The following is a 16,256-nucleotide window of genomic DNA, read 5'->3' on the forward strand; positions in this document are numbered from 1 at the left end:
TTTCTTCTACTTTGTGACCAATTTTGATGTTAAGCTTAATATTGTTCTCATTACTTTAGTCTTTCTTTGATTTAGTCTCAATCCGTATTCTGCACTCATTAGACTGATCATAAACTTCCACCTTGAATTTTAATTCCACGTTTGAACTTTTCTTTTATATCCATCTTTGCGACATCGATGTGTAGTTTGAACAGTAGGGGCGAAATACTACATTCCTGTTTTACACCCTTTTTAATCCGTGCTCTTAGTTTTTGGTCTTCCACACTCTTGGCTCTTCTACATACTGTATATTACCCGTCTGTCTCTATAATGTACCCCTATTTGCTCAGACTTTCGAAAGTTTCTGTAGTCTTGTTTCCTATGTCAACCGCAATATCAGAATTTCGTCTATCTTTCCTGAAGCCAAATCGATCGTCATCTAATTCAACCTCAATTTTCTTTTCCATTCTTCGGTATATTATTCTTGTCAGCAACTTGGAGGCATGCGTTGTTAAGTTGATTGTGCGATAATTCTCTGTGTCAGCACTTGCAGTCTTTGGAATTGTGTGGATGATATTTCTCTTAAAGACAAATAGTATATTGCCAGACTCATACATTCTACAAAACAGAGTGAATAGTCGTTTTGTTGCCTCTTCCCACAATGAATTTAGAAATGCTGATGGAATATTATCTGTCCCTTCTGCTTTATGTTGGCTTAAGTCTTCCAAAGTTCTTTTAAATTCTGATTCTAATACTGGATCCCCCCTCTCTTCTAAATCTGGTCTATCACATGAGACAAATCTTCCCCGTCGTAGAGTCCTTCAATGTACTCTTTTCACCTACCCGCAGTCTCGTCTGCATTTAACAGTGGAGTTCCCGTTGCACTCTTAATGTTACCACCCTTGCTTTTAATTCCACCGACGATTTTTGGGCTTTCCTATCTGCTGATTCGGTCCTTCGACAATTATTTCTTTCGATTTCTTCAAATTTTTCATGCAGCCATTTCTTCTTAGCTTCCCTGCACTTCATATTTGTCATTCCTCAGCGATTTGTATTTCTGTATTCTTGAATTTTCCTGAACATTTTTGTACTTCCTTCTTTCATCTATCAACTGAAGTGTTTCTTCTGTTAGGCATGGTTTCTTCGCAGTTACCTTCTATGTACCTATGTTTTTCCTCTTCATTGATTGTCCTTTTTAAGAGATATCTATCTGCCTACGTAGCAATTCCTTACTACAGTATCTATAGTCTTAGCGAACTTCAAGCGTATCTAAGAACCTTCAACATCGCAGCGCGTCAGCAATCGTTGGTTAATATATTAAAAACTAAAAATCCGCTTCGATTGCGAAAAAAGCACCTAGTGTTGTGTGTTAACCCAGGTTTCGGCGTAGATATCTACACCTTCTTCAGAACAATAATAAAACCCACAAGTGCCTAAGAAGACCTTTGTCAATGATTAAAAGAACACTATAGCTATACATTTATAAACGAAAAAGAAAAGGAAAACACAAACAGTACATATGTACAAAGTCAAAATCACTACTTAACTTGATGGTGTACGCTCCACCTCACACCGGCCTATGTTCGATGGACCATGACCAGCCATAAATGAGAGATCGTTGAGGTTTATTATTTCACAAATTTCTTTTGCTTAAGGTGCTAGTTATTCCATTGCTTATTTTTTCTTGAAAAAGTTTGTAACAAACTTTTTTGTACGACTGAAGTTGAGGAAGATGATATACATTTATTTGATGGGCCGGTTTCTTGTGTTCTTCATATTCACCGCAGTGCAAAGGTTGAAATGCTCTTTTAAGAAATTGTTTAATTGATTTTCTCACTAATTTTACGCTTCGTAGCATTTCCATCGATTTTCACACTTCTTACCCTTCTTTGTGATCATTTTTCAAGCTAAAAAGCAGCTGATAATTACAGACTGCCTCACACACAGAGTACCAGCAGTACGTGAAACACTGACTTTAGAGACCGTGCGGAACTTTAGCTGTTTGTGGGGTGTTTCAATTCTCCAGTCCCGAATGCTTTTTCCTTTTGCAGAAGGGCCGTAGGAAATTCCACTAATTCTCCCCACGGTGGTCATAGCTTAGGCGATTAGTGAACAGTGGCATTCCTTTTTAGCGGGCAGCCAGCCCGGCTGTCAGTCAAGTTCTTTGAGCGCCCTGGATACACTGCAGGCAAAACCAGATTATGCTGTTTGCTGTTATGAACGTTGAGGTTCAGATTTTGAACCTTAAGCTTCGGTAAAACATGCGTTTTAAAAACTTCCTGAGTCGAAGGTACATATTCAATCAGAACTTCCGACACTTTGGAGTGGAAGCTCCTTTACATTTCTGTTCTAAATGTCCAGGATCTTGTGTAGCCTTGACTTTATCGAATTAGACAGTTATCAAACCTAGTAGGCTTTGGCATCTGGAAGTGCCCATTACTGTAGCTCACCTTATCTGTAGAGTCTGTGCAGCATGAAGAAACAAGTAGTCGTGGTTGCAGTGATTGTTGCAGGCTTGTTTGCATGTACCTAGTGATATAAAATTCAACTCACTATCATTCGGTATTTGTAAGCCTCTAATCTCATTAGGATTCCGTTCGTCCAGGTGAATGATCATGTTATTTAACCCCTGGATATAACTTCAACAGTTGTCCAGTTACGTACTATGCGAATCCGCCTTAACTCTGTTTCAAAACATGGTCGCCCACTTACACCTAACAGAATTAGAAAGTTTCACAATAGTACAACTTTGCCATTTTTTACCATCACGATGATTAAGGAACCATTAGCCTTGTCTGTGCGGTGGAATGACGTCTGCTGGTGGCAGTGGTCGAATGACTGGTCGCAGGCGAAAATAAATAGGGTCTCGGTGGTGCGGCGGCGAGCATAGCGGAGGTTTACTGCCGTGCTCCGTGGTAAATCTCGGCGCGACGCTGCCCTCACTCCAGGGACGGCGTGCCCGCGGAACGCATGACGGCGACGGATGGCAGGCATCTGCGCTGCCCCCGCAGGGTCCAATGAAGTTCAGGCTGCGCGCTGTCAGCGCGGCCCGGCGCGCATTCCTCACGGCCCTCATCGCACGTGCGTCGAGACCCCGAGGCGTGCGCTGGAGTCACGAGCTCGGCAGTGAGCAGTTCTACGCCATCGTCAGGTACTGCACTGACCGTGATATCTCGACGTCACTGGCCGAGTGCTACACACGAGCACAAGTGCGACGGTGCGGCTCCAGCAGTTCACGGTGCGAATTCCAATCTGACATTTTTGTGCAGCTTATAAACCGTCATACGCTGAGGTGACAGAAGTCTCGGGATACCTCCTAATATCGTGTCGCGCATCGTTTTGCTCGGCATATTGTGGCACCTCGACGTGGCATGGCCGAGCTGCCCTTGTAACCGTCCATAATTGCGAAAGAGTTAGCAGTGCAGGATATTGTGCCCGATTGTCCCATGAATGTTCGATGGGATTCTTGTCTGGCAATCGCGAACATTTTTGGCCCAATAAAACGGCGTATTGTCATCCAAAAAAATTTTGGGAACATGAAGTCCATGAATGTCTGCAAATGGTCTCCTAGAGGTTCACTTCAACTGGAGGATCCAATCCATTCCATGTAAACTCGACCCACATCATTATGGAGCCACCACCAGCTTGCAAAGTGCCTTGTTGACAACTTGGTTCCATGGTTTCGGAGGGTATGCGGCACATTCGAACTCAACCATCAGCTCTTTCCAACAGAAATCAGGACTCATCTGACCAGGTCACGGTTTTCAGACGTGTAGGGTCCAACCAATATGGTCACGAGCACAGGAGAGGCGCTACAGGCGATGTCGTGCTGTTAGCAAAGGTCCAGTCATCATAGCCCATTAATGCCAAATTTCACTGCACTGTCCTAATGGATATGTTCTTCGTACGTCCCTTATTGCATGCTGCGGGTATTTCACACAGTGTTGCTTGTCTGTTAGCACTGGGAGCTCTAAGCAAACGTCGCTGCTCTGGGTCGTTAAGTGAAGGCTGTCGGTCACTGCGTGGTCCATGGTGAGAGACAATGCTCAAAATGTGGTATTCTAGTCGCAGTTTTGACACTGTTGTTGTTGTCTTCAGTCCTGAGATTGGTTTGATGCAGCTCTCCATGCTACTCTATCTTGTGCAAGCCTCATCATCTCCCAGTACCTACTACAACCTACATCCTTCTGAATCTGCTTAGTGTATTCATCTCTTGATTTCCCTGTACGATTTTTGCCCTCCACGCTGCCCTCCATTACTAAATTGGTGATCCCTTGATGCCTCAGGACATGACCAGAAGAAGGGATCAGTTGGTAGGACAAGTTGTGCCACAAACTTCTCCCCAATCCTATTCAACACTTCCTCATTAGTTATGTGATCTACCCATCTAATCTTCAACGTTCTTCTGTAGCACCACATTTTGAAAGCTTCTATTCTCTTCTTGTTCAAACTATTCATCGTCCGTGTTTCACTTCCATACCTGGCTACACTCCATACAAATATTTTCAGAAACGACTTCCGGACACTTAAATCTATACTTGATGTTAACAAATTTCTCTTCTTCAGAAACACTTTCCTTGCCATTGCCAGTCTACATTTCACATCTTCTCAGTTATTTTGCTCCCCAAATAGCAAAACTCCTTTACTACTTTAAGTGTCTCGTTTCCTAATCTAATTCCCTCAGCATCACCTGACTTAATTTGACTACATTCCATTATCCCTGTTGTGCTTTTGTTGATGTTCATATTATGTCCTCCTTTCAAGACACTGTCCGTTCCTTTCAACTGCTCTTTCAAGTCCTTCGCTGTCTCTGAGAGAATTACATTGTCATTGGCAAACCTCAAAGTTTGTATTTCTTCTCTATGGCTTTTAATACCTACTCCGAATTTTTCTTTTGTTTCCTTTAATGCTTGCTCAATATACAGATTGAATAACATCGGGGGTAGGCTACAACCTTGTCTTACTCTCTTCCTAACCACTGCTTCCCTTTCATGCCCCTCAACTCTTATAACTGCCATCTGGTTTCTGTACAAATTGTAAATAGCCTTTCGCTCCCTGTATTTTACCCCTGCCACCTTTAGAATTTGAGAGAGAGTATTCCAGTCAACATTGTCGAAAGCTTTCTCTAAGTCTACAAATGCTAGAAACGTAGGTTTGCCTTTCCTTAATCTATTTTCTAAGCTAAGTCGTAGGGTCAGTATTGCTTCACGTGTTTCAACATTTCTGCGGAATCCAAACTGATCTTCGCCAAGGTCGGCTTCTACCAGTTTTTCCATTCGTCTGTAAAGAATTTGCATTAGTATTTAGCAGCTATGACTTATTAAACTGATAGTTCGGTAATTTTCACATCTGTCAACACCTGCTTTCTTTGGGATTGGAATTATTATATTGTCCTTGAAGTCTGAGGGTATTTACCCTGTTTCATACATCTTGCTCACCAGATGGCAGAGTTTTGTCAGGACTGGCTCTCCCAAGGCCGTCAATAGTTCCAATGGAATGTTGTCTACTCCGGGGGCCTTGTTTCGACTCAGGTCTTTCAGTGCTCTGTCAAATTCTTCACGCAGTATCGTATCTCCCATTTCATCTTCATCTACATCCTCTCCCATTTCCATAATATTGTCCTCAAGGACATCGCCCTTGTATAGACCCTCTATATACTCCTTCCACTTTTTTGCTTTCCCTTTGCTTAGAACTGGGTTTCCATCTGAGCTCTTGATATTCATACAAGTGGTCCTCTTTTCTCCAAAGGTCTCTTTAATTTTCCTGTAGGCAGTATCTATCTTACCCCTAGTGAGATAAGCCTCTACATCCTTACATTTGTCCACTAGCCATCCCTGCTTAGCCATTTCGCACTTCCTGTCGATCTCGTTTTTGAGGCGTTTGTATTCCTTTTTGTCTACTTCATTTACTGCATTTTTATATTTTCTCCTTTCATCAATGAAATTCAATATTTATTCTGTTACCCAAGGATTTCTACTAGCCCTCGTCTTTTTACCTACTTGATCCTCTGCTGCCTTCACTACTTTATCCCTCAAAGCTATCCATTCTTCTTCTACTGTATTTCTTTCCCCCATTCCTGTCAATTTTTCCCTTATGCTCTCCCTGAAACTCTGTACAACCTCTGGTTCTTTCAGTTTATCCAGGTCCCATCTCATTAAATTTCCACCTTTTTGCAGTTTCTTCAGTTTTAATCTACAGGTTATAACCAATAAAATTGTGGCCAGAGTCCACATCTGCTCCTGGAGGAAATGTCTTACAATTTAAAACCTGGTTCCTAAATCTCTGTCTTACCATTATATAATCTGATACCTTTTAGTATCTCCAAGGCTCTTCCACGTATACAACCTTCTTTCATGATTCTTAAACCAAGTGTTAGCTGTAATTGCAGTGTTAGTTTTGACACTATGGATCTCATAATATTGGATGCTGAACGATTTCCAAATGGATGTCCCATACGTCTAGCTCCAACTACTGTTCCGCGTTCAGTCTTTTAATTCCCGTCGGGAGGCCATAATCAAGTCGGAGCCTTTTTGACATGACTCAGCTCAGTGCAAATGACAGCTCCTCCAATACACTGCCGTTTTATACCTTGTACACGTGATACTACTGCCGTCTGAATGAGTGCATATCTCTATCCCATGACTTTGTCACCGCGGTGTAGATAGTACGGAGGAGGAGATAGTATGAAAAAAATGTCTAGTAAACATTGGTTCCAATATGGCATACCCTAAGTACTATGAGCACCTGTTCAGTAAAGAGATGTTCCCAAGTAGCGAAGTTGAACAAGTGCTCGTAGGTCTTACGGTATGCAATTTAGAGCCTATGTTTATTACATATTTTTGCTTCGAATGACCATTCTGTCACATCCCTGTATACTGACCATTGCTCTTGGGACACACTGTGTACACAACTGCACTCGGTTGAATCCGTTACACAGTAGCTCTTCAACTGGAGTGTCCCAAGATAGGAGCTAACAGTCAGAACTATCTCTGATCTGGTTGTTGGAACTGATGGCTACTGTTAATTACTCAATAATATATAAAGTTGGTAAATCTTAAATCACAAATAGAGTATTAAAAATATTCACAACATAAAATTGATTGCCAGAGAAATCATTTTCAAAGTAAGTACCACTGTCTTAGTTGCTTCAGTGCGCACCGGTACTGTTTACCTGTATAAAACGATTTTCCACTTTCGTATCGGGAAAAGTATGTGCTCCAGTACGTCGTATTGTTAGTACGGGAAATAATATTATCGTAAAATATTAAGTTTCCTGATTTAAGATGAGAATGTGTTTTAGTAACGACAGAGCATTATTAAACTGGTCATAAATACTCGTCCTAATCTTCAGTGTTTTTTTTTTTTTTTCATTTTTATAGACTACATGTTGACCAGCCTGTCCCAGGCTTCGGTTACGAGCGTATGCTTCGATTTTCGTGCCCATGTGTACTTCATTAATTGGGAACGCAGGGATATGTGACACTTCGGGCCACTATTTCTACATCCTATCCTCTCTTTTAAAAAAATTATATTCTCGGGGACCTGATGTTATAGCTTTTCTACAATAATGACCACTACAGTGGCTAAATATCCTCATCAAATCTAAGATAACATTAACGTCAACCGAGCCATCGACATACTTTGGCGTACATGAATATCGACGCAAAATGTTCAACGCCCCCCCCCCCCCCCCCCCCCGAGCTCAAGGTACAGCGCTAGAATGATATCCATGGTTATGGAGCGACACTAGTGCATCCCTAGAGCCTGTCAATTATACTTCCACGATCATCATCAATCAGATGAACTTTCAGTTCTTCTTGTTTAAGAAGCCTCGGAGCTTTGAACAAGATAGAATTCAGAACTTCCTTACAAAATAAAAGCTATGTAATTTACCGATATTCAAACTCAAAGAGTTGCCTTTCATAGGTAAATCATGATCAGAGCTGTTCAAAGTGCTGTCCCAAACTACCCCCTACAAGTGATAAAGAAAAATTAAGTCCATTTGGAATCCTGGATAGTATAAAGGATTAGATTATCCTCAAAGACTGCAGTGCTCGTGACACAAACCCCTTAAATAGCCTGTTATAACAACTCCTCTCGTAAGTCAACGGTCTCCCCTGCCCTTGCATGCCTGCACGGAACCCGTCAATATCAGCCAATGCAGTATCCAATTTTTTTATAGCAAACATGGGTAATTTCCTGTCCATTATAGCTCTCAAATCAAGAATCTTGGCGAAACTAAATGGTACATTCCATACACATCTACATGATTATTCTACAATTAAAACTTAAATGTTTGGCAGAGATTTCATAGAACCATTTTCAAACTAATTCTCCACCTGTGTTGAATAGCAAGTGAGGAAAACAGACACCGTAAACTTTCCGTGTGATCTCGGATTTCATTTATCACGAATTGGTGATTCCCCCTGTGTATGTGAGAGTCAACAACCACAAAAAAGAAAAAAAGCTTTGGCATATGGAGGTGAAAGTTGATGTAACTTACCCGTCTTCGTCACATTATCGAACAAGATACCTTTGTTTTTTTTCGTTGTATCTAGCAGTTATATATCGTACTTTCAACAGTGGTTGTTGTCCGTCGACGGATATAGTTCATATTCTGGAAGATGGTCGATCGTATGTGGCCTAATGCAGGGTCGGTCCGTCATTCGCTTCTCAACTGGAATTCAATAACTTCGTCGCGCATCTTTGGTTGCTAGATATTACAAGCTGCATTAACTAACGACTTTGACAAAAGATGCTGTTAATATTGTGTTTGCAAAGCACCCACCGCAGTGAAAATTCTGGATTTAGGTACTACTCACAAAGTAAGAGCTTTGTGATGACAGATCGGGTTGTAAAATGTATCGTGTTTTGAAACTTTTCCTCCAAGTCTGTAGTGAGAAGAGCCTGGCGTTTTCGACATGCTGCAAGTTGTCGAATGCCTATCAGAGATGAACTTCCGGCTTTTACATTGTTCTGTCAAAGCATAATATATGCTCAGATTACAAATCATTGTGACATAACTTTCAACATCACTGCACAATGACCGATCAGTGATAAAGCCCGATAATATGAAAGTAAAACAAGGTGTCAGTCGAATATTATATTCGTATGCTATATCGAACATGGCGGTAAGACGTAAAGGGTAAAATGGGGAAAAAATGTACAGTTGCGAGAAACAGCCTTCGATTTTTTATTTACTTTATAGAAACTTGTAAACTTCTACAGTTTATCCGTACAATTTATGGAAATTGCACAATTTTATGGTTTTACGGATGGACGATGCCATTTTACCACTTCGCAGACATAAAATTTGAAACAACATTCGATACTCACCGCATTTTTGTGCAGTCGATAGTTTGCATAGTTTGAAGGCAAGTCTACGATAGTCGATAACTCGGTCTTTGATATTATTTGTACTTTTAACAGTGTCATATTTGTGTTGTCATTGGGGAATAGGATTTAAAGAAGGGCTAACAGTTCTTCCATATGAATCTTACAGTCGACAGGATATGCTCTGAAAATTCTTTTTTCCGCTCCGTTCGTTTGTTATGATTTAATCCATATTCTTTGACCACGTGTGGACGAAGTAAATTCGCTCCGCGCGCGCGCGCGCGCGCGCGCGCGCCCGCGTGTGTGTGTGTGTGTGTGTGTGTGTGTGTGTGTGTGTGTGTGTGTGTGTGTCCTTTGCTCACCAGGTTGGAATCTTGTTCATTTAATCCTTTAAGACTTCATGTGCTTTGACATGTTTCACTGAAGTGTTGGAGTACCGTGAGTGTTATAATTTTATGTGATGATCAGTGATCCAGGTTCCTTACGATGTTTCAATACATACCGACACATTTGTTCTCGGGCCTTTTCAAACACTATATACCTATTGCAGGATGCATGAATAAATCCAACAAGAAAAAGTACTTAGAGACATTTAAAGAATTTTATTCTGTTGATTTCCTGTGCATACTAAAATAAAGAAAGGGAGAAAAATCTGCGTTTTGCATTGTATCCGTGTGTGATATTAATATTGCACATGGTGGAACAAACGGTTTAAGTAATCATACGAAGTGCAGTAAACATGTAACTTACCTTAAATAGAAGGAAGCCAATAAGAAAATCAACACCTTTTTTTGCGAATTCTGGAAAGTTGACAGTGGCGTAATTAGGGCCGAGTGCCTGTTTACTTCTTTTTTATGGACTACAATGTGCCGTTAAGTGCGGCTGATCATGCTGGTGCTTTATTTATGTTTTTCCCACATCAAAAGTTGCAAAGAAATGTAGTTGTGGTCGCAGGAAAACGACGTGCATTGTAAATAAAATGGCAAAAAATGCATCTGATGTTAAGCACCTTCAGAACGGACGATTTTCTTCGGCAACAGATGGAAGCAATGCTACGAATGTCTAGTTGTATCCTGTGATATCGCGTTGGTTAAAAGTAGTGAGCACTGCGCTATCCACACCAGCGCTAGACGGGGACTCAGTAGGACGAAACATAGGTAACCCGATGTTACCACAGCTGAATTCTCGTAACATACCAATTGAAAACCATGTAGCTTTCTGCTCCGACAAAGCTTTTTTGATGATAGGGCACGAAAATGGGGTTTCAACATTTCTGAAGGACGTTCAATCAGGTATTGCCACCATAGGTTGCAAATGCCACCCTAGTAGTCTAGCAGCTGGAAAAGATGCTTGAACATTACTACTTAAAAGTGGATGAGATTGTTGATATATTTTATTTTTTAGAAAAGAGTGTCAAAAGAAAAGAACGCCTTCAGAACTTGCACAATAAGAGGCAAAGAAAATTCTGAACCATGTACGTACTACCTGGTTATCTTTAGGCAGATATTTGGATAAACTACTGGACCAGTGGGCATTGACTTTTGTCTTTCTTCAAAGAGGAAGTAATATTATGTACCCAAAACATTTCCACAAGCTTGGCATCTTTCAGAATACCCAGAGTTGAACAAAGTGGATCCAAAGAGTATCAGAAGAAGATAATTGTTTATTCTGCTACTATACATGCCCCTAAAAGAATAGCATATTATTCCAAATGTGATGAACACATCGTAAAAAGCAAGACTTCTGCTACAACACTTGAGGAAAAATTGTTTGTTCCTGTCTTCAAACTTGAACAAGGCCTTTTGCGCTTTCCTTCAGGTGACTATTTCTGTATTTCACAGATTGAATGTTGCCCTTCAGACTTCCTCCTCACAAATTCTCTTTTTATTAGAACTTCTAATGGATTTGTTAAAGCAGTTGTTCACCAATTTTGTTAAGCCCAAAACAGTCAAAAAGCTCCTCCTTGCTTGAAGTTGAGTACAACTTGATCCAATATCAAATAAGCGATGATGAGTTAGTTTATTGGCATACAGACTTCGAACATAGTGAATAGTCTCCAGGATACAGATAAATCCCTTTTCTTTTCATGAGTGAGGAACTACTTTTGTACTCCCTGAGACTGCATTTTCAGCAAGTTTCCACTCAAGGACGAAGTTAAAGCATGCTGAAGTTGATAGGTTAGACAAAATAAAAGAAGTTGCTTGGTTAGACAAAATTGAAGAGGCACAGTTTTCTTTCATTCGTTTTTTCTTGCAAACGTCTGCAAATCACGATGTTGCAAGTGTTTCCAGTTGGGCACAAATATGAAGAATTCTTGGAGCCGTTGGACTTCTTAAAGTACCCCATAGCAGTGGAGAATGTGAACGTGTTTTCAAGTTTGCGAAGGAAAATATAACAGAGTTCACGAGTCTTTTTCAGGGCTTTGAAGACCAGGAGCTATGTTTCTTTTTCTCAAGACTTCTGCAGGAAGCTAAAAAGGCTACAACTATGACTTAAAAGTGGAACTAGCATGTGATTCGCAGTGTGTTTTATTTCTTGTCTGTGTTACGTTAAACTAATTTTATTCTGTAAAGCTTTTCTAAGCCATCGCATATCTGCTTAATTTATCAAGGCAGTCCTGTTACGTATGCTCCAAACCAATATTCACCACACCTGCTGCTTTTTACCACGGGTTTCTTCTTGTTTATTATGTTCATCTAAAAGTTATTGGCATATGATGTAAGTCTATGTGGTTTCATTGAAGTATCTTGTTTAAAGCATGAATTATAGTATTTTGTAACGCGGAAATATTATTTTCGTCAAGTCGGGGTATGTCGAAAATCGTTAGATTTTTTGTCGCGCGATTTTTAGCGATAGCCCTTTTCAAAAGTTGGTAGGTAAGCTTTAAACATTTATTTTGGGATGTTCGGCGATACTGGAATCATATTTTCGTGTCAAGTATCCGTAATATTTCTTAATCTGAAGAACGAATTGATGGAATACATATTTGATAACGTTTCTCAATGTTGTGGTTTCTATAAATATATCATTGCTTATGCTTCATTTCAATTGCGAACCATATGCCGTCGTCTTGCACTTCACCATGGTTGAACATTATCGAATCTATGTGGATAAACACGAATTGAGTTAATGAGCGTAACCGCCTATTTGCCGAACTGCTGGAAATATTGTGCAGATATCCTCGTGTATTTTCGGACATAGGGGAAACTGCTTCCTGTGCCGTCCGATAAGGAAAGGGATTAATGACGCATTCAGTGTTGTCTCCGGCGCGCAACTGCCGCCTAGACGAGCAAACTCCGTTTGAGCCAATGACAATTTACATCAAGACATTCGAAGATGCCTGCTCATCTGGAATTAATGGCTTCATATCTATTCTGCCGACGCAACGGCGGAATGGGAACTGCTCTAGGGGAGGGAATAGCACGCCCACCGGCAGCTATTCAGCGGCACGGGCGCCATTCGCGTGCATAGCCGATGGTACGAGTGCCTCGGCCGCGCCCGCGCCCTCGCCGGGGCTCGCTCCGCTACATCCCGCCTAATAAACGGCCATTGTAATTGCCTCCCGGAAGGTGGCACCTCAGAGTGACAGCGATGCGACAAATGCTACTCAGGTGGCAGAATTCCCCTCTGCGTTAACGCACTGTCTATATCGCAGGATTCTCTTCAAGCCCGTTTCGCAGTGTATGAAGGAGTGGCAACTCCCTTCCTGTATACCAAAGTGAGGGGCGATTGTATGCGACACGTTATTGAGATAACAGCGTCACGCTTCTAAAACCTGTTTGCAGGCCGACTACTGTTTGCGTCTCGAATTGGTCGCCTTCGTTAATTCCCACTGGCAGCGGCAGGCTTAACATGTTTGACGTCATAAATATGACACATTGAAAGAGAACGATGCCCTGTCTGTAGTGCACAAATAGGCAGTTCGAATCTTGGTTAAGTTTTGTGTCATTCGAACCAATTGAATACGAAACACCTTTTCAGTAGCGTGTAGCACTCATTCACACTGGTGACCGCGGCATCCTGTTGTCATGTGAAACACCTCTAGACACGTAAAAAGCACAGAATAGCCCTCCTACTCCACAACCGCACAATTGGCGCCCACAACTCGTGGAGATCGGTAGGACCTGAGTCATAGATGCAAACGTATCTGTGATGACTCAGATGTGGTCAGTAAGGATGAGATCAGATGACCTGAGGAAGATTAGTGTTTAAGTGGCCATCAGCAATGAGATCATTTGCACAATAACACAAGATCGGGTTACCATTTGCAGGTTTAGAGAAACCAAAATGTGGATTCCCTGACCGGAATATGAACTCGGAGGCTTCCAGAATGCGAATTCAAAAAAAAAAAAGCTATGATATTGCACCTAGTAATGATCACCTGTTCCTACAAATCAGGAAGTTGTTTGCTTTCTGTCATGAAGATTCTGTGATGTATAGAAATCATTTCTTTGTTGGCTAAAAACCTAGGCAGTGCATTTCGTATTCCATGGTGCCAAAAGTACATGGAGAGTAATAGCGACTGCAGAGAAGAATATTCTAAAAGAGTGAGCGTGTGTGTGTGTGTGTGTGTGTGTGTGTGTGTGTGTGTGTGTCACAGACTTTATGGGACAAACCTCGTATATCAAAGCAGCAAAGGAATCTATACAAAAACCAAACTCACTATGTGTACCAGAAATAGAGAAACGCTTTTTTAAAGTCCCTTGAATGACAAGTTATTCAAGAAAGAGTACAAACTCGTGTTTGTTAAATATGGGGAAGAATTCATGTTGTTTTTCAACACTGTCTTCGCATTAATCCTTGTAATTTAAGAAAATGACTGAAAACTAGTCAGAATGTCTGGTTGATGATTTGAACCTCACTAATTAGGAATTAAAGTATGATGTTCTAACAGCTGCACTATCCATTGTTCCTGTAGATCTTGCCTTTTAGGCTACCCCATGGTAAAAAGTCTGGTGGTGTTAAATCCGATAGCCTAGGCGGCCACAGCCTTTTCGAAATGATTCAACCTCAGCCACGGTCACTCGAACGAGACTTGTGACGTATGCTGCCATCCTGTTTGCACCAGTCGAGAGAGTAGTTCTTAGTCATCCAACTGGTTCACAAATTCCCGAAGCATTTTGATGTGAACTGTGTTTGTCTCAGCAGACTCCAAAATAATTTTGTGCTCAGGGATACAGCCCTCCAAAGATGACACTGAGCATACCATTTTGAAGATGTGAATTTTGAAAAAATTTATATCTCTGGAACAGTTCTAAATATTTTTTTTTTAATTTGAAATATGATTGCTTTATGATTACAAAGAAAGCCTCCATTTGGACTTACCTGTCAAAGTTCTGAACATTTTTTATAATTTACGGGAAAAAATTTCAAAAAAAGCCAATCCATAAAACTTTGATTTTTTCTGTTGATTAGTACTATTAGTTCTATATTCCCTGAAAAGGAACTGAAATTTTTGCCGTACATAAAACCTTCTTTTATTACCACATTATCACATGAAAGGCTCATAAGAATCAAAACCTAGCCTTATTTGACATAATTTTAGTTTTGAAAGATGAGCAAGAGACTCATTTTCAAGCATTTTCTTTGGTTCTAAAATGTATGTGAAAGGTCCAAAGACTTGGAGGTTTCAATTTATGCAACTTCCGTGCATTCTGTTTTGTATTGAAATTAGCCAGTTAGTGGACCAAAAATGTGTTCCACTGCTTCAGTATCTTCCTTTGATATAGAATGATGCCTTCCATTTGAGCCAATAGGAACTGGAGCACTAACACAATCTTCAAAATATTGTGATCGGGAAGTGAGCACATATGGCATTGTTGCTGTCCTTCAGCTAGAAACCTACATCCAGCAGCTGGTCCATGTGGTAGCATGAAGTTCACTACAGTTTTGTTTAACTTATAACTGGTGTCTGTAATCTCTGCAATCCACCAGTCACAATCATACACACACCACAAACATTCTCCTCCTCAGGTTGTGAATCTGAATATTATCCTGCTGTTTCTGAGGTGCAGTATGAGTGCGCCCTTCAGAAATTTCTCATGAATTCCTTTCACTGAGTAGTTTGTTTGGACCATTCTTCTTTTTTCTGCTCACGGAATTCTCCGATTTCCTCTTTGGACAAAAGAATTAGGGCTGTTGATGTGTAAGATTTCATGACTCTCGTAAAATCCTCAGCATTCTGAATCACACTTGTATTTTGTCTGGAAAGTTATGTTTTGTAGCTTGTTGCTTCAGGCCGCCTACATTGCCACAAGACCTCTTCCCGTGACCAGTAGCATACCAAATCAGTTGGCACAAGGGACTTACTCAGTTCAAAGAGCTGGTAATGATTTTGGAGCACCATCATAAATAGTGATGATCTTCTCTGCCCTGTTTGCAGTTGAATTTTGCACATTGCAAGCAAAGCATGTGCTGAGTCATGTACTGTGTAATCACTTATAATTGCAGCACTTGTGGTCCTGTTGTTTTCCTGTAGAAATTGAAACCTGATCATTACTCTAATGATGCTCTTGTACTTCTTTTGGGAGAATTACAGACCAGTTCTCAGCAAAATCACAGTGAAGCACTAAACATAGTTCTTCAGCCTGTACACACATTTTGACTTCTGCAATGTGTTGTTACAATTTCTTCAGATGCTGGTGTGTCAGTGCTTTCACTGACCATTTACCAAGTTCATCAAGGAAACTGTCAAAGGCAACTGTTTTCTTAATTAGTTTATTTTCCTCCCATGCCGGATATGTAATTTCTGCCGAGTTACCTGCTACAGCTTCCTGGCCGAGTATCTGTAAAGATAATCCTCCCTTTGCAGGGCAGTCGCCACATTCTTGAAACAGACAAGTCTGTCATATGTCATGTGCTCCAGTAAGTTCTTCAAAGTTACTACACAAAGGTCAAAGTTCATTCAGTACACACATAAACATACAACTCTAGGTGGGTGTGGA

The 16,256-nt window shown here is 40.8% G+C and overlaps 1 protein-coding gene and 1 long non-coding RNA gene across 2 annotated transcripts in view; one reads left to right on the forward strand and one right to left on the reverse strand.

The window, feature by feature from the left end:
- Positions 1-8,708, reverse strand: part of LOC126353833 (uncharacterized) — a 76,865-nt gene extending 68,157 nt beyond the window's left edge. Inside the window, exon 1 of the long non-coding RNA XR_007565216.1 lies at positions 8,483-8,708. This is a non-coding gene — a long non-coding RNA (uncharacterized LOC126353833). The remainder of the gene's footprint in view (positions 1-8,482) is intronic.
- Positions 1-16,256, forward strand: part of LOC126353832 (HEAT repeat-containing protein 3) — a 233,724-nt gene that overhangs the window by 51,296 nt on the left and 166,172 nt on the right. The window lies entirely within an intron of this gene.

This window comes from Schistocerca gregaria, chromosome 3 (genome assembly GCF_023897955.1).
Source record: "Schistocerca gregaria isolate iqSchGreg1 chromosome 3, iqSchGreg1.2, whole genome shotgun sequence".
Lineage (NCBI taxonomy): Eukaryota > Metazoa > Arthropoda > Insecta > Orthoptera > Acrididae > Schistocerca > Schistocerca gregaria.